General features: G+C 38.2%; 1 long non-coding RNA gene across 2 annotated transcripts in view; it reads right to left on the bottom strand.

The window, feature by feature from the left end:
* Window positions 1-3,155: 3,155 nt before the first annotated feature.
* LOC115607528 overlaps window positions 3,156-19,542 on the bottom strand; it is a 58,576-nt gene continuing 42,189 nt past the window's right edge. For both annotated transcript variants that reach the window (XR_003991261.1, XR_003991262.1), the window contains exon 4: window positions 3,156-4,762. This is a non-coding gene — a long non-coding RNA (uncharacterized LOC115607528). The remainder of the gene's footprint in view (window positions 4,763-19,542) is intronic.

Raw genomic sequence — 19,542 nt, 5'->3', positions numbered from 1 at the left:
CACCTGCAAAAGACTGAGGAACATGTCAAAGGTAAAAAGCCTTACAGATACTTACGGACTTCCAGCAGTCTGCCTACAGATTTGTCAAATCAACGGGCATGGACTGAGAAACTAGTCCAGAGACTAGTTTCCAGAACTAGTTTCTAGACAAGTCTGTTCCAGTGTTTTTGCAGCCTTTGATGTTTAATTCCTAGCCAGGCTGAAGGCCGGAAAGACTCAATTATCAGCCACCTAAAATTCACACACTCAACTTCACTCATACTCTCTACATTCCCCAGAGATTGGGTTGATTTCCCTTAAGTGTAGGCACAGATAGTCACAGCAATGAAGAATTAAAGATTATAATGTATCCCAAGTAGAATTAGACACACATCAAAAACATTGCAGAATTTCAAAGTGAAGAACTGCATGCCGATGCACTGAGCTAGGCTATGTGCACTATGAGGCACTCTGACAAAATTACAGAGTAACTCGGGGTGGAAAAGACCTTGGGAGATCTTGTAGTTCAGGGCTTTGGCTGCTCCAATGCTTAACTTTCCTTGTGGTGAACCTTATGAGCAGTCGGAACTACTCTTATTTCTATTTATGCCCATTCAGTCATTCCCTCCCAGACTCCATCTTAAACACATGGTTTTAAAGAATTCACCCCTGTCCCAAGTTTACCTTTGCATTTTGAAATAAAATACTTAACACAGGGTACAAACCTGTATATTGAAACATATGCCTTGACTATAGAATAAATTCCTCCTTTAATATCCAATACTGTCCTAGGTCTTGTGGCTTAGCTGGTAGACTACCTGTACTGCTGCCAAGGCGTTCCAGTTTAGTTGCTGCTTAGGTCACCTGTTTTCCCAAGAAACAGCTCAACTTCAAGGATAACAGAAGCAAGAGCAGAGGGAGATATTTTTCATTCAAGAATTGCTTCATGGAGAAGTCATCATCTAATTTGATTAATGTCCCTATACACAGGGATAGGGCCTTTTTCTCTTGTCCTGTTTCTTTATATATAACGTTGTGATATATTGCCATCCTTTCTGAATTCTGACACAGATGACACTGATGCAAATTATGCATCTCAGTAAAACTGCACTGCTGAAATTGAGATAACTGATACACAAACCTTTTTTTTTTTTTTTTCTTCCTTTTCCCACATTAAAATTCCAGGGTTTACATAACTGTTAGGTCCAGAGACAGAGATAAATGGATGAATACATAGAAAGCTCTGTATAACACAAGCATGAAATAACTTTAGAAGACAAGAGAAGACAGAATTAATAGTTGTTCTCGAATTGATAACAGTCCTAAAATGCTGTGTGCAACATTTTAGTGCTTTGCAGTGCTTTGCCTCTGCACCCAGCACATCCTTTTATTTATGCATCTGTAGCCTATAAAAGAAAAGCTAATTTTAAAACCCACTCATGCAGAAATCTTTAAATTTCTTCAAAAGAGCTTCTAGAATACTAAACAGGCCTATACATGGAGTTTTGATTTGATGGAACTTTTATGTTCTTTTACTAATCCTCAGTATTAACACATTTAACTTGAAACATGTAGGTATGTTATGTTTCAGTGTAATTATATGATTATAGACATCTCATGCCCATGGACTCTTTGCACACAAATAGTTCCACTTTATAAAGATAAGAATACAGGCAGGAATCTGACAGCTGGGACTTCAGAGAGAAGCATTTGTGAACTAGCACGCAATTTTCATAAAGTCTTAAGCTATGTTCAAATAAAGCAGCTATAAGTTCAGATGCTGAACCAAACTTCATCCAATGTCTCTGTCTAAAAAAGCCATCAAAACATTTACCATAAAAGCATGATGAATATTGGTTACCATCCTTTGTGGAAGCGGAGCTGCACAGAAACAAAAGGAAAACAACCTTCCTCACCTTGAAAACACACCCAACAGTTGAGCAAACTTCTGTAAATATTCAGGACTTGATTCCTATCTCCTTCTCTGGAGTTTGAATAAATTAAAAAAAAAAACCCACCCTTTCATGAATGTTTTTGTATCATTCTTTTCCTTTCAGCAGTAGGATTCAAGCATAGACTATCTTTTGGTTTAGTTAAAAAGCCAAACACAATCAAAACGAGCATTTGCCTTTAACATCTGAATTGTCAATGTGTAAAATCAAGGTATTTTGCCTGCAGAATTCCCATAAGTAATGTTTTATTACCTTTTTTTAAGAAATCCTTCTCACATCATATTACAAAGGGTCAAGACTGAAACCACCAGTGTAATACTTACTTGTGCACAAGTTCCTTTAGAGGAAAAAACCAAACTAAACCAAAAATGAAACCTGAAGAAGATGGGTTTTCAATGAAGTAGCTGAAGACAAAGTAAGTAAATTAGTTTGGGGATTTACCTGTCACTAGTGGAGAGTGTTCCTGCAGAAATCAAATCAGAAGACTGAAACATTAGGAGAGCAGACACGTTCCCCTTCAATTTGCTGTTTTATCAATCACAGTTTTCAAGCTGGTTTTCTGTAATTGTTTAAACTTAAGGAATAAGATGACACTTGCTGTAATAACCACTGCAGAACACAAGGTGTAGTAGGGAAATTTTAACACACTAACAGCACTGTCCTGAGAAATGTGTTCTATAAGCAAATCTGTTCTTTGCCTGTTAGAGCTCATTGTCCTGTGTGCCAGAGACCCTAGTGTTGTGCTTCTCCATGTTGACAGTCACAACTTCCTACTGTATTACGGTGTTAAAAGGGGATTCTGGGTCATACTGATCTTGCAAGACATAAATTGAAAACAGATTCGCCCCTTGCAATATTTCAGTTCTAAATTATATAGGAAATACCAGCAGCAAAAACCAATTCCTAGTGTATGTAAAAAAAAAAAAAAAAAAAAAAAGGAAATTATATTACACAAATTTATGGCTTAAGGTAACTTTTTTCTAGATGAGGTGAATAAACACATGGAACTTCTTTTACTTATCAACAGAAGAAAAAAATATTACTTGGGCCCAGCCACATATTAATGTGCAAAAACCATTTGTGATAACTGACATTTATTTCATGTTCAATTGCACTCCTAGTATACGGCCCAAGAGATAAGCCCACTTACTCTGTCCTTTGCATGTTGTATATGTAAGAAGTAAGTATATCAAGATTTAAAAAAAACCATAAAAGATGAATGTCTTCAAAGAAGGAAGTCAACTCTGTTTATTGTTTTGGAATGGGTTATAGGCAAACATGTTGATTCTTCAGAGCAGTTCCTATAAATTATTATCTGCAAGTAGTTGAATTCCACTGACTACAAACTAGTAGGCAGTATTTCTAGTATACACAAAGGCATAATGCTATTTGCTATTTACATATATCTGAGCATAAATCTGAAACTGTTATACCACAGAGTATACAATTTTTCATAGATACTGATGCATTAAGATTTCTAAGAAAAGGGACCATTTAACATAAAATCTGCCCCAAGACAGAGGAAGTAATACTCCCCATTTTGTACTCTCTAACCTTTAGGATAAAAGAAGTCCAGAGCTGCAGCAGGTGACAGCCTTCCCAAAAAGGAAGGAGATGCATCATCCCATTTCCTCTTCCAAAAAAATCAGCCAGCATGGGTCGAAGGAAGAAGAGCTGTTACACAGATTTTTGTTGTTGTTGCTATCTTTTGCTCTGCTTGACTTTGCTGTCTGAATCTCCAGGCCATCTCTTCTGTCAATCACAGTAGGTGACCCTCTGCCTTCACTTCACTATCACCTGTCAGGAACGGTACTACATCAGACAGCTTTATATTACTCAGCTGTATTTTATTAGGTCATACCACCCACAATATATTTACTGTTATATTTTTAATTTCTCCCACATGCATCTCATGGGACTAGGATGTTCCCTTTCATACAGGCTACTTTTGCCACATATCTTGGACTCCTGAAGTCATTCAACTAGGGGTTTGGGCAGGTTTTTTGCACTATTTCAGTGCAAAGCTCTATTGTAAACCATCACCACACAAATTACTTCAATTCTCAGCAAAAACACCTTTCAAAAAAATACTCTCCTAGTTAATAAGAGCATCCAAATCAATATTTTCATGCAGCTTATAGCTTTACTGCTAGTGCTTCACAGGGCAGAAATCCAAAACTTCAACATCAATGACTTTCCAAGACTACTGACACATTATTACAAAGATGGAAAAACTGAAGTACCAATATTAGTTCATCTATCACAAAGCATACAGGCATCCAAAACACATATCAGGGATGATCTTAAGGTCCTTTCCAACCCTAACTATTCTATGATTCTATGTTATACAATACAGCCTGAATTTTGGAGGAATAGGCAAATACATTTTTTAATAGTCAGAGGGAAGACAAAGACTACACTGAATAATCATGTATCCTTGTGGCACAGATGGTAACCTATCTGGTAGTCTACAGAAAAATAAATCCAGAAGTCGTTAACAGTTAAACAATCCTAGACCTCAACACAGTAAGACTTCTTCCACCCCATCTAGCTAATTAGCGTTGTAACTGTGCAGCACTTCATTCTTATGATGACTTGAATTCACACAAAAAAAAGCAAACAAGGTCAAAATCACAGTATCTAGCCATCACTACAAAATTAAAATGTAATCTGAACACAAGAGAGCCAAAACAGAGTCAGGCGTCAGTTAGGTGAATCTCTCAGCTGCACAAAGTAAGGTGAGTCCAAGCCTCTTCGCAACACTTTCCTGGCAAACTTGCTGGCTTATGTCTCCCTCTTCACAGCATAAATACATTCTTCCAAATATGCCACTAAAAAAAAAAAAAGAAAAGAAAAACCAAGTTTCTGAACAATCAGTGTTAAAAGTACTGCCTGTCTCTACAATGCAATTTTTGAGAAAGCAAAACACACTTCCTAAAAATTATTTGAGAAGTAAATCAAGTATGTTTTCTCTTTGCCAAGTAGTCACAGGATACTGATGGTACTTACCTTGAAGCCAGGCTTAATCCATATAAAATGTTTTTCTTGATTTATCTTTTTGTACGTATGTACTACTGTACTGTAGTGGCACAAAGAGAATATATAGTGAAAGCTGTCATTTTGAAATAAAAGCCTAGCCTATTAGACACAAACAGATTCCACTAAAAGGCACGATTCAAGTGCTTTCTTTCCCCTGTGTGTACAGTTTATCTGCATTAAAAGTTGTCTTAGTGTCAAAGCTGTACCAAAGCCTACCCAGCATCATAATCTGACACTTATGTGCCAGAAAATATTCTAGATTCACATGCAGACAAGTAAAACTATGTGTCTTTGCTAGAATGGCCCTGATAATCTGTTCCAGCAAAGTAACCTCAGAACTGGAGTGATTATTTGCTTTCATACTCCACAGAGCCAACTTGCAACTTTCTGTCTCCAGACCCTTTACACCCTGCTTTCAGGAAAAACGAAATCACAGATCTATCCTCTATCTGAGAAGTCATTAGCTTATCACTAAAAGCAGTTATTTGTAACATCTTGACAAGAACAACCTCTTTTACTGGAGCACAGCAATGACAGTGAGAAGAGGTAGCCCAGAGAAGGCACTGCATGACCATTTTGCAGAAAAAATACATGGTAGTGGAAAGACTGGAAAACCAAGGTATGACCTGTCTGCACAACATCACTTCCTTGGAACTGTGCATAAACAGAAAGGCTCACCTGAACCTCAGCATAACAGCATTTAGTTATGATTACAAAAGGGAAAAAGGCACACTCTCAGTGACACAGCAGCTTCACAGAAGGCACCACTCAGCAGCTGACACGTGGGAAATGGTTGTGTATGAATAGCTTATGTTAGGGGGAAAAAACACAGTGGTAGGAACTAAGTTGTACTGTTGGTCCATTATGGAGACTGATCTCAGCACGTAAGAGATCTTAAGAGCCTCACTTGACAACGCCCAGCACTACAAGTGGTAACTATCCCAGCAGTCTGTTGATGATGCACCAGCCAGATCAGTCCAGAGAGAGCCAGAATCCCTCCCTGTGCCACAGAATTTTTTAACAATTAGGATGTACGTGAAATAAAAGGATTGTGGCATGCGAGGTCACAGAAGCACAGTCGATATCACTTTTTCTGGTTACCAACAGTATCTCTTAAAGAGAGGGAATCTAAGGACAGGGTAGCCAGATTGCCTCCAGGAATACACAGGAACATTCCAAGTAAGCCACCTACACCAAACTTCCTAAGGCCAAGACAATGTGGCTGTTTATGGAACTTGTTCCCAAGAAAACCACCATGAAGGCTTTGAGAAAGGAATGTCAACACAGATCTGTTGTACAAACTTTTCTCCATGACCCAAAGGCTGATGTTTTGTACCATCAAAGGGAGTTGTAGGAACAACACAGGCACAGGTTTTGTCATCTTTTCTGTCAGTTCTAGAGGAGGTCAGTGAGAAGATTAGGATCTTTCATGCTCTGTTATCTTTCTTCTTCTGTAACAAGAGCATAATAGGCATAAATATGATTCCAAGTGGAATCCTAAACCCCCAAATTCTCCCTTTCAAAACAGGAACTCTTGAAAAGCAGCCACCTGATAAAACTACAGTTTTTAAGGGCAAGAAGCATTTTGGCAGTCCAAGAGCTTGCATGAAGAAATACAGACAAGTCAGTGTTTACACACAGGTTATAAAAGTCAAACTGAAGCATGGCAGTAGGCTTAGCCACCACAGTGAGAAGGATTGTGCGGGAACACACGCATAAGTTGTTTGTCAAACCAACTTACGGAAAATCACCATATCCTCAACTCTTCCCCCAGCCCCGAAAACCTTACAAAACATCAGCCCTCTCTGATGTTAGATGAACTGGTCCATTGATTTTTGTATTTGATTTCCACAGTCCCCTGCTGAAAAGCTCTTTCAATAATAAATCCAGTTTCACAACAGACTTAAAGTGATCTGAAATTGACTGCAAAACACAAGCAAACTTCCACTGCCCTGAAAAAAGAGGTATGATTATCTCAAGAATGCCTTTTGCATTAGTGTTAAACAAACTGAAGGCCTGAACTAATTTAGAGTCACTTAAGAAATACAGCATAAGGGTGCTTCTTTAGTAAGAGTCTCCTCATCCACAAGCGCACTGAACTATGTCATTTTTCTGTCACAATTTGATTCAGCAGCCAGGTACTCTGTACTGGATTAGTGCATGCCAGAGTATACACGAACTGCAGAACTATGACCTCATCTTTCTTGCATTCAGCATGTGATTGGAATTCTTGCAGCACCATGAGAGGATAGATTTGGGCGTCCTTCTGTATCCCTCTCTGATTTTATTTTGAAAATTACTTACTGTGTATAAGCCTAGTAGCCTGGGAGAAAAAGAGAAGTGCCTTCTTAGGAATACCCTTACAAATAAAATCCAGTTCTCTGCTCATCAGTGCCCAGCAGGGTTGCACATGACATCTACAGCAGCTGCTTTGCACTTCAAGCAGCCTGGAGCTCTGCAGTTGAGAGACTGTTAATTGTACGGGATGTTAATGTTATGACCTCAATATGATGTTTTAGCTATTACACAAAAGGCACCTATACATCTTTGAAAATCTTTCTCAAAGTCATATAAGTGTATCTATATAGGCATATACTATATATAGATAGATAACCATTCCATAACCCATCTCCAGTTGGACATTGAGCTGTTGACCATGACTCTCTGAGTGCAGTCATCCAGCCAATTCTTTATCCACCAGGTGGTCCATCCATCAAATTCCTGTCTCTCCAGTTTACAGATAAGGTAGTCATGCGGGACAGTGTTGAACGCTTTGCACAAATGGAACAGACATCTTCCAGTCCTTCCTACCCCTGTTCCAGCATTCATCAGTTCTACTTCTGTCTCCTGACACAGTTCTGTCATCTTGTAATCTGCTATGGATTAAGTACGCAATTTTTATGTTATTCACAATTTTTACCTAACCAACTCCAATTCTAGCTCTAGCATGAAATCATTCACCAACTCCACCAGGACCTTTCCCCCAAGACTAACCTCAAAATACTCTCCCAGAAAAATAGGGAAAGCATACCATAACACACTGGAGAGAAAAGCAAACAGGGCATATGTGCATTACAGGAGACAAAATAAGATGGCAGAAACTTCTGCAGACATAGCTAGCCTATCTTCTGCTCTGAATAATTAAACATGTGATGCTCTCCTCATGCCTGATCCAGATCAAATTTGGGGTTAAGTGATCTAGCAGCGCACAAATCCATTATTAATGACTGTGAAACCATTTGTGGCTTGAGTTATTTTACGTATCTAGTCCTAGAGGTTGAGTACAGAGCTCATTAAAAAAACAAACAAAATACTTCAACTGTAGTAAATTCTGAGAGAAAAAAAATAAATCACATAAGAATAAAAATCTTTGGAAACACTGGAAAGTTCAAGTCTAAAACCAATTATTCAGCTTAAAATAAAGCTTTTGCTTTTTTTTTTTTAATTAAAATAGATATCAAAGCAACCAACTCTAATTGGCTCTTTTGGCTGAAAACAATTCTAATTTCTAGCAATTGCAACACATTCAGTAATTACAGCCATTTAAAAAATATATTTTTATACCCTCCTATCATATAAAAAAATCTGAGAATGACAGTCACAGAACTTTGTTCTGACTGCTAACAGTCAGTTAAGACATACATTTGTCTAAAACGAATGGAACTAGAAGAGTTTACTGATGGAAAGCATACTAAAATTAATAGTATAAAAATATGAATTCAATATCCAGCTTTGCCACCAAGTTTCCCCATGACCCTGTTCTCTCCATCTGCGGAAGAAGAATCTGTTCTAACTGGAACTTATAAAATCTTACACAAATGTACTGTGGAATATGTTCTATATATGTATGTATGTATATATGTATGTTCTATTCTTAGAGAACTTAGAACTTCTATCGGTTTTACTAAGTAAAATGCCACATACTATCACCAACACATAGGGACCCTAAAGCATTTAAATCTTCTAAGTAAAATCACATGATGTATTTTCCCACATGCTCTAGAACACATCACACAAAATAACTCCTTAGAAGTTCACTCAACTGAGAACAGTAATCTCGTATATGGAAGAACTGCATCTGAATATACCCATTGCAAAACCACCTATCTGCCATTTAAATAAGTGCTTGGCAGTATTCAAGCACTTATAGAGAATCTATCACAATCCAGATGACAAACCCTAGTATTTTTCCCCAAACAACTGCCCTGAATCAGAATCATAAATTAATCTCTTACTTTACATGTCAACTTAAATAAAAATCTTTCTAGGAAGAAGGAAAAAGAATGGATCTATTTGACAGACAAGGAACAAATCAGAAACATTTATAAGAAGTTCTCAGAAATTGGTATTTTCCACCAACCTAAGGAGAACTGAGAGTCACCCTCCACTGGTACTTGGAGTCTGTGACACTAGAAGGAACTAGGAGCAGTGTTTCCCTGAACCTGCCAAAGCCAGGTAGAGGGAGTTGTAACGCTAATGAAGCAGTGGTAACCTTCTATTAGTTACCATTTGTTGCCCACTCCATCACTCCTTTCAAGGAGTCTTTAAGCAATTTTTCAGAACTATTAGACTGGAAAAAAAAAAAAAATTAACTTCCAGTGGCAGTGTGGCTGCTTTCCAGTCTCTTTGCAGCTTAGCACTTTTCCTTGTTTATCAGCTTCCCAAGTTGTCATTGGTATAATTTGATCAGAATCAAACTTACACCAAGAAACTGCAACTGGGTAACGTGTCAGTTTGGTGGGAGTGGAGTTCATTTTCTTAGCAGTTTCTTGGCATCACTTATTTCTACAACGAAGATCATGCTATGGTTGCCACAGCTGGCAGTGTGCTCAGGTAGCCAAGCAGGACAACATCATCCTGGCTTGTATCAGACATAGTGTGGCCAGCAGGACTAGGGAAGTAGTTGTCCCTCTGTATTCAGCACTGGTGAGGCTGCACCTCGAATACTCTGTTCAGCTTTGAGCCCCTCGAGACAGACATTGAGATACAGGAGCAGGTCCAAAGAAGGGCAACAAAGCTGGTGAAGGGTCTGGAGAACAAATCTTACAAGGAGTGGCTGAGAGAACTAGTGGTGTTTAGTCTGGAGAAGAGAAGGCTCAGGGGGACTTTAATGCTTCCTACGACTACCTGAAAGGAGGATGAAGCAAGGTGGGTGTCAGTCTCTGCTTCCAAGTAACAAGTGATAGGACAAGAAGAAACAGCCTCAAGCTGTGCCAGGGGAGGTTTAGATTGAATATTAGGAAAAATTTCTTCCCCAAAAAGGTTGACAGGCATTGGAACAGGCTGCCCAGGGAAGTGGCTGAGTCACCATCCCTGGAGGTATTTAAAAGACCTGCAGATGTGGCACTTGGGGAAATGGTTTAGTGATGGACTTGGCAGTGTTAGGTTTATCATAGAATCATAGAATAGTTTGGATTGGAAGAGACATTCAAAGGTCATCTAGTCCAGCCCCCATACAGATGGGCTTTATGATCCTAAGGGTCATTTCCAAATTATTTTATTATTCATACTGGGATCAGGAGAGACAGCAGTCTGCATAATAAAGGTCTAGATAATTAATCATTAATATAAGTGTTGGATGATGATTTTAAGTACAAATACATAAATTTGTTTTGACTATGCCTTGAGATATGTGAAAGGATGAAGGTCTTCCTTTTTAGAAGCATTAGTTAGCTACATAGTCCATTTTTCTCCCCCAAACCTTCTTTATTTATGCATTACCTGTTGTGGGATAAAAAACCCTAAACTTACAACAATCTGTGTCTATTCAAATCAATAAGGTTACTTGTATAATGTCTCCCAATCCTATAGTCAACCAGTTCCCAAACTGCAATATACAATCTACTTCCAAATCACATTAAACATTTTAGCAGACTAATATTACACCCTCCATGTATTGTTAGGAGTAACTCCTATCACTTCCATGATAGGCTGTGCCCACGGTAAAAAACTTCTAGAAGTTACCTAATTTAAAGAGGGCTCATTTTACTCCTTTTGAAGTTACTGGAAAGATAGGGAATAAAACTACTACAATTATTTTAAATACTCATTTTCTACTTTTATGAATATTAATGTATCTTTATTCTACCCAGATGATCTTATCAGTGATATAACTCATCATTCTCTTGCCTACTGTTCTGAAAGACCTCTTCTGATCTTCAAGAATACCCAACAGAATTGTTACATTAGCCTGTGAAACCTTTGGAACACTGATGTTCTCTTTCAACAAGTACCACTGTCTCTGTAGAAATGACAGCATGATTTCTGAAACAGGAAGTTCATGAGCTACAAAGTCTTTAAGCTTTTCCTTAAAATAAATAGACTGCAGTAATGAAGTTCTGGAGTAGCTTTCAGCCCCTTTTAGATATCTGTGGAACATTTACTCCCATTCAAGAGTCATGCTGTATTTACTGCTCTCAATTAGAGGTTACTGCTGATATACTGACATTTGAAAAAATTAAAATTTATATGCCTTTTCTTGAAGTTCAGGTTTGGTAATTTAAGCCCTGTGTATTCTTAAAATAACTGATTTTCAAAGATGCCCAGAAATTCTACACTTTTTTTTTTTTTAGGAAGAAAAAAAAAAATAATTGTGAAGCAGAATTAAACAAATACTCATGCTGACTTTCCCATAAAATGCCCAGCAGGTTCAAAAGAATGGACTGATATATCCACACCAACTGAGTTCCAGTAGAACAGATCAAATTGGATGTTTGCACAGTTTCAGTGCTCAGTGGCATGCCATGAGTTTTATTTCACTTCTCCAGGTTGTTGGGCAAACAGGAAGCCTTTTATAGACTCTTAAATGATCAAAAAATATGCTCTTTCCCACAGAAGCCCTTCCATCCGGAAAAGGGCATGGCAAAAGCACAAAGTTTGTCCTATATACCAGCTAGGGCTGCAGGCAAAGGACTGCCTAGGCCCTGGCATGAGCTTAAGCCAACTGCAAGAGGACGTGGAAAACTGCTGACCATGGCACACAAATGGCAAAGGTGAGAAGCTGATGAGTTATAGATAGCACTGTGGAGAATGACTGGTCTTCACAGGTTGTAACAGGGAAGATTCATGAAACACAGGTGGAGTCCATTGACAACTGAAGGAGACTGCTGCAGAGTTTCTGGAGAGCAGAGTTGTGCTATGCCAGCAGCATTTAGGTAACTATCAGTAACACCACAAAAGGCTGGGCTTATCTAGGTAATGCTATCAGAAATGTTAAATCTGGACATAAATACAAAAAAACCAGGAGCAACAGAGAAGGAATAGGGCAAGGCAGGGAAGGCAAAAGACAGGCTGGAGAAATGGAGGTATGTGAGCAGCAAAAAGGAGGTCTAGGCAATGGGAAAATGGATAATAAGGTATGAAAATCTTGCTGCCTTCGTGTCCTGGTTTCAGCTAGGATAGAGTTCATTTTCTCCCTAGTAGCTGGTGCAGTGCTGTGTTTTGGCTTTAGTCTGACAACAATGCTGATAACACACTGATGTTTTAGTTGCTGCTCAGCAGCACTTACCCCACTCAAGGACTTTTCAGTTTCTCATGCTCTGCCAGTGAGGAGGAGCACAAGCAGCTGGGAGGGAGCAGAGACAGGACACCTGACCTAAACTAGCAGAAGGGATATTCCATACCACAGCACGTCATGCCCAGTATATAAACTGGGGGGAGTTACCAGAAGGGACCGATTGCTGCTCAGGTTGGGCTGGGTATCTGTCGGCGGGTGGTGAGCAATTGTATTGTGCATCACTTGTGTTTATTGTTTTTTTACCTTTCCCCTTTCAGTTTTATATTCTCTCCTCTTGTTATTTCCCTTTTCATTATTATTATTAGTTGTAGTATATTGCACTTTAGATATTAAACTGTTCTTATCTCAACCCATGCGGTTTACATTCTTTCAATTCTCTTTCCCACCCTGCCTGGGGCGGGGGAGGAAAGGGGCATGGGAGCAAACAGTGCTGAGTTACCAGCTGGGGCTAGACGACGACACTTGGGTGCTTGCTGGGAAGCATTGTGTTCAATCATCTTAGCCTAAATCAAGACAATAAAACAAAACCTGTTGCTCTGGCCATGCCACACAGCCGAAGCCAACTCCCATGGTTAGGGGACACAGGAGGAAAGAAGTATTTTCCATGGCAAGCAAGGGAACCCCGAACATACAGAGTAAGCATGCTAGTATTGGGATGGTGCCTGTTCCAGCAACACCTCATAATATCACTTCTTTAAGAGACTACCAAATGTCTTACGAGTCCTGACACTCTTGGTTAACTAAACACTATTGTGACAATTATTCCAATGTTGCTGAATCCAACCACAATACAGAAACTAGCTAAAATATGCTGCTTTTATCCAGTCCCTAAGTTATCAGATGAATAGAGGTCTTAGAGAGCTTACTATCCAAAATGAAATGAGATCTAGACTTTGGAATTTCCTGCACTGCAACCACCACTTACTGTCAAGAGTATGCCATTGATATAAAGACCCTGTTAGCTAACACACTTGTAACCAGGATGAGGACAACTCGAGGTCCTTACAGCATAATTTGCAAAGTAGTCAAAATCTGCATTTTGAGATTCTCAGAACTAATTATTTAAAGATTAACTTTTTGCCTCAATGGACAAAGCACATGACTAATTCAATATTATATTCATCACAGCACTGAGTTTAACTACTGACTCAATTTAGAGTTCTACCATCCAGCTATACCTGACATATGGTTGTTGGCTGTATATAAATGCCAATTTTAACACTCTCTGACTTAGATTTTTAGTAAGAACATCATCTGCTTCTCACTCTCTGAAGCAGGAAGAACTGCTAGTGGCTGGCTGTGCCAGACATTAACATAATAACAACATTCACAGTTATTCCACATTTTCCTCTACATTTCTGAGCATCTCATTTTATGGAACTTGTATAAATAAATGGGTGAGCATCTGCATCACAGGCCATATAACTGCACAACTGTTAGACAGTAATAGGGAAAATATCTTTTCATCTGAAAGAATCCATCCTCACACTTTGCTCAGAAAGGATCACTTCCCATAATGGAGGCTGCTATTGGCCAATAGCCTCTTTTCAAGCCAGATGCAACGCAGCAATATAAGCAAGAGACCTGTAATGCAGGTACATAGGGTTAAGTGAAGAAGAGATATTTTTTTATATATATAGATAGATTTCTTTTTATTTTTTTTTTTTTTAAGAAAGGCAAATACAAACCGTTGAGTATGCCAGGAGCTTGCATGCACCCAACTATTTTAGGTTACCTAAGCAATGACATACAAACAGGCTCTAACGCAGGGTCAGTCTCTAAAGGTCCACAAGCAGAAAGCACACAAAAGGCAGCTGTTTGTCCTCTAACCACTGCACACAGCTATCAAGGCAACCTTAGTCTCCCCCAAGGATCCTCTAGTCATAGCTCAGTGATTAGCTGGACCTGAGCTGAACAGGAAGATGTAAATAGATTGAATCACGCTTTAGCTTCAAGGCTGGCAGCCCAGCCATTTTGGGGGGCAGAAGGGTGGGGAAGGAGGAAATCTGGGAAAACCTGGGAAGGAGGAGAATATGGTCAAAGCAAACTCCTCAATTAATGGAGAAATATACACAGCAACTCATCAAAAAGTTGTACACTGGAGAAGTGTGTTTCTCTCTAAATTCATCTAAGAATGGTAACTATCCTCAGAGCTTCTGCAGCTATTTTTCCTAACATACTTCACTGTCAATCTTTAGTCTTTACATGAATCAATATATAAAATCACAGACCAAATTAATGAAGGCAAAATAGTAATATTAATATTTCATGTTTGATGCAACAAGACTGTTTTCTGACAGTGCTTAGTTGAAATGGAATGGTCATTTTATTGGAAGCCCACCAATTGCCTTTCCAGTTACAAAAGAAGGCAAGTTTGTGACGTCTCCTTTCACTGTACTTCTTTTACAAAGCCAAACAAAACCCACATAAACAGTCTCATGAGACACCCTGCAGCATAGCCCTTTTAGACACTGCAGAATCAGCTGCATTTACTTAAATGTAGTTTTAAAATAGTACTGGATACAAAAGCACTAAGGTATGCCATCTCCACTGTGTTTGAGGAACAGGAGTCATTCTAAACACACTATAAACCAGACATTTATGCACCAGCACCAAGCACTGGAAACAATCTTATCATATAGCAAGAAACCATCAGGATTTCTCCCAGGGTACACTGTAGGGTTTTGAACCATCAGTCTGGAAATACTGCATAAGAGTCCCTGACGTGAGTACTGCTGCAGCCCCACATGCCTTTTCTTAAATGCTTTGTGCAACAACTGCTATTAATAAAAAAAGTAAAATCTGTTTTCTCATCCTTCATCTCCAACCTCATAGACATTTTTCTTAAGTCCAGGAAATGCAAACAAACCCAGAGATTTCAAGATTCTTTTTGCATGTTAGAAACATTGCAGATACTCAATAATGCTCAGTTGAGACATCAAGAAGTGGCCTTAGGCAAACTTAACAGAGCTTTAGTGTTCCTTTTAAAAAGCAGCACACTACTGAAACAGGAAACTGCTACGTACTAGTTGCCAAGAGTACATTATTAAGGCAAAAAGGAGTTGAATCCTTGAAATGTAATGAGAAGGATTATTGCAACATGAAGCCACCCTCTTATAACAGATTATATCTGGAAAAGAACTCAAGTCCCATTAGAAACCAATGGAAGCATGTCTCAAAGAGATTGCAAAGTAATTTTCTTTCAAATTATTTAGTTAATTTAAATGTATTAAACCATTAAATTAACAGAACACATTTTTAAGCGACAGAACTTCCTATAAAGTAACTTTGAAATCAAGTCTCATTGGATTCAAGTATGGTCTTAAGGTTATTTAGTTTTAATTACCACATTAAAAAAACCAGCAAACCTTTATCTTAAAAATATATGCCTGAATGTGCTAGGGCCCATTATCCCATTCCATACTATTTGATTCACTTCTTGGTCATGCCAAGATCACCTAATTGAATCAAAAATGAGATACTACACACCAACAATACAGTCTTCAATCTCCAGTAAAGCCAGAGTTGAGGAAACGTGACTAGAGGCACTGCAAAGCACTTGGACAGCAGAACTAAAAATGACAATCAAATTCATGTGTATAAAAGTATGAGGAAACAACTGAATTTTCATTCCATCAAATATACCTAGTACCTTAGATAATATCATGAACAACTATTTTTCAAAAAAGTATTTCAGATGAAAATATGTGGAAACAGATAATTCTAGAAAATTATGTTCACATACACATCTTTTAAAGTAGAATGAGGGTCTCCCATATAAATCACTAAGTTTAGCTTACCTTTTTTTTCTACCTATGCACATTACAAACCAGTAAGAGAGAGATCTTTTAAGAACTTTTTGCCATTGTGCGACAAAGGATCTCTTATAAAGGTAAACTAAGTAACCTGAGCAGTGTCATTCATGTCAGTGGCACCATTAGGAATGGCATTAAAGTTAAAGAATCTCACAAATTTAAGGCTGATTTTCACAACTGCTTGGCTGTGCTCTCACTATTTCAACCTGATTAAAATCCACTGACATGGAAGCTAGTTAGCTCAGTGCAGAGTTCTGCCTGTAACCCCTTCTGAAATTATCTGGGATAAAGGAGGTCATTCCTGTCACAGGCAGTTTCTTGAGCACTTGCAATTCCCAAGCAATTCTTCAAAGCACAGCTTTAGTAACATCTGAAAATACAAGGAGAAAACGATGCAAGCTCGCTGTTTTAGCTACCTGTGTTCACATTAATTGATTTAGGACCTTCTATACTGGAATCAGAATTGCCTGAAACACACCAAAGATTACAGTGCAGTCTTGTTCTGATTGAACAAGAATTTCAAAGCCCAGAAACCAAAAAGGAAATAGGCTAAGAATGTCTTATTACTCTCATTTGGGTTAATAGCCTAGTTATGATACACTTTCTTTGCTGTTTGTTGGACTTGATCTTCAGCTTGAGCAGCATCACAGTCATTTAATTAATATACTGCCAAGGAAAATGTAAATGTGGTTTAATCTTATCTAGAAAAAATGAGTTTGTAATACTATTGTCAGCAAGCAAGCTTGGCTAACATCCTTTGGATCAACACACTAGGAAAATTTAGGTTGACTCAATTGTGCTTCTCACAGCATTAGCAGTTATCCAGACATGCACCACTGCACACAAGAACATCCACAAAATCTTCATGACAGCAAATTTCTCTTGAAGTTCAGTGCAAACTTTTTAGTTATTTAACATTCCTATTCATGCAAAAATCAACATAACTTCAACAATTAGGTCCAGCTTTTTACAGTTAGATTATTATTTTCAACAATTCCAATTTTACATGTTCATTAGAGCAAGTGTGAGCTTTGCCTATGAATGGAGGCCATTTCTTACTTTTTCTAGAGTAGCTAGTATACATACTCTTCTCTATACAGAGGGAGTCATATATACATCCTGTAGGTTCTGTCCATTTCATAAATATCCTGCTGCAGCAAGCCAGCTTCATAATCCAAGTAAATTGGCCATCAGAGGAAAAGTCAACACTAAAACTAGTAAGATAACCCAGCAATGGTACTGGATTCACCTCTCAGCATGATAAATGCTACGCTATTATCAGAGTTACAGATTAGGACCACAGCCCTGTAGAAACGTCGAAGTATTCCTGCCAATCATCAGTAGAAATTAGGTAATATATCCTGCATTACTTCCACACACACTATGAAATAGATTCATATGAAAACATCTGATATATTTGACTGATAAAACCCAATTTCACTACATGCATTTTCTTTAACCTGGATAGGCTGGTGTTTAAAATGCTTAGGAAATTTTTAATAAGAAAAAATTTCAGCAGAAAATTTTATCTTGGGTGTTACCTTGGGGGGTAAGGGCAAAAGGGAAACACAGAAAAAACCCACAGATTTTTCCATACTTTTAACATAGCTTCTGTGAAAAAAGCACTTCCTTACGTACTTTGGGTCCCGTATATATGAAAGGACAAATGTTGCGGCTTCTCTCCTCCACCATCTAAAAATTTCTCCCTATCTCTCTGCATCAACCTGTGACCCAGGCTCACTCCTGCCTCCACTGTGTTGATTTAATTGTGTGGGAAGTTGCTTTACTAACCAGACAATTGAAATACTTGAGTTAAAGATGTAAAAAGAAAAGCTCCGTGGTTAAATCAGCTCCTCAGAATGCAAGAGAAATGCTGAACAAGATTTACATCCAAACATTCTCCTCCACTGTACATCATATATCAAGCAGTGACTGATTCCCCCACACCCCCCGGGAACATCCAGTTTGATAGGTTTTTGTTAAAAACTGGAGATAAATTTCGGGGGGGGGGTGGGGGTGTGTAGGAACCTATCCAAGAACCAGAATATGAATAGGGACATAAATCTTTAAAAATCCTTACAAGGTCACAAGACAGGAATGTAGGTTTTTACCTGTGCCTAACTAGCAATAACTAATTGACAGGTCACATGTAAGTTGCTTTGACAACATAGACCTTTCTACCATCAAGACAAGACCGGTGTTCAAAATGTTTTGACTCATTCGCCTAGGAACAGTGGAGATCTCTTTATGCACTGAGTCAGCTAGAAAAAGAAAATTCCTATAGTCTTATGAAAAAAAAACAACAAACAAACAAACAAACAAACAAAAACCAAAAACAAAAAAACCCACCAAACTAGAGTCAAACAAATCAAGACTATCATTCCCTGGAATTCTATGAAGATAGTAAGATAGCGTTGTAAGAACATTGTCAGGAGAGCTGCAAAAAGAAGAGTTCAATCTCTTTTTGAGCTGTAAAAAAGTGACTAAAAATGTCAGAAGTTGATAGCTTTCCCAAAAGGGATTCTAAAGCTTCTGAATTTATGTCAGTTGGTGTTCTGCATTTCTAAAAGACCAGAGAACTCTGAAGTTAAACCCTAATTCCACAGCACTGCTTTGATGATCACTGTTTAATGAGAAAAGCTCAGAGGTACTCGCTGCAGAACATTTACTGCAAAGTAACGACATACATGACATAATAAAGTAACAACAAAAGTGCTAACTGTTCCTTGTGAAGAAAACAATAGTAATGCAATGCAGACAGAAAATTAAGTAAACTGATTTTACAAACAGTAAATCCTTCAGCCATATTCTTACTACACTATTCATTTAACTCCACACTCATTGGAAATCTTGGGAAAAATAATAATGTTGGTACAGAGGGTCATTGTTTTTTGTTCTACAGTCTACTTCAAAATAGAGAAGTTGTTTCCTCTTCTTTCTACTGCCAACTTCCCCATGGCATAAAGTGATTAGTAGGCTGTCAACTTTTCATGATGAAAAACTTTAAGAAAAAACCTTCAAGACTCCCAATAAGATGCTGAATGTACCTTAGGAGGAGAAATAATGAAGCAAAAATGTAAAAATAAGTCAGTACTATATTTAAGGGATTTCCAGGACAGAAATAGTGCTTTTTTAATGCAAATTAAATGTCATTTTTAATGCAAAATGTCCTGTACTTCCATCTCTTCAGGAACCCCCAAGCAGAACTAGGAGTCCCATTCCCTTTTTTTTTTTTTTTTTC

Source organism: Strigops habroptila, chromosome 4, assembly GCF_004027225.2.
Source record: "Strigops habroptila isolate Jane chromosome 4, bStrHab1.2.pri, whole genome shotgun sequence".
Lineage (NCBI taxonomy): Eukaryota > Metazoa > Chordata > Aves > Psittaciformes > Psittacidae > Strigops > Strigops habroptila.
Note: the sequence above shows the minus strand (reverse complement) of the source record. Positions and strands in the feature narration are given on the sequence as shown.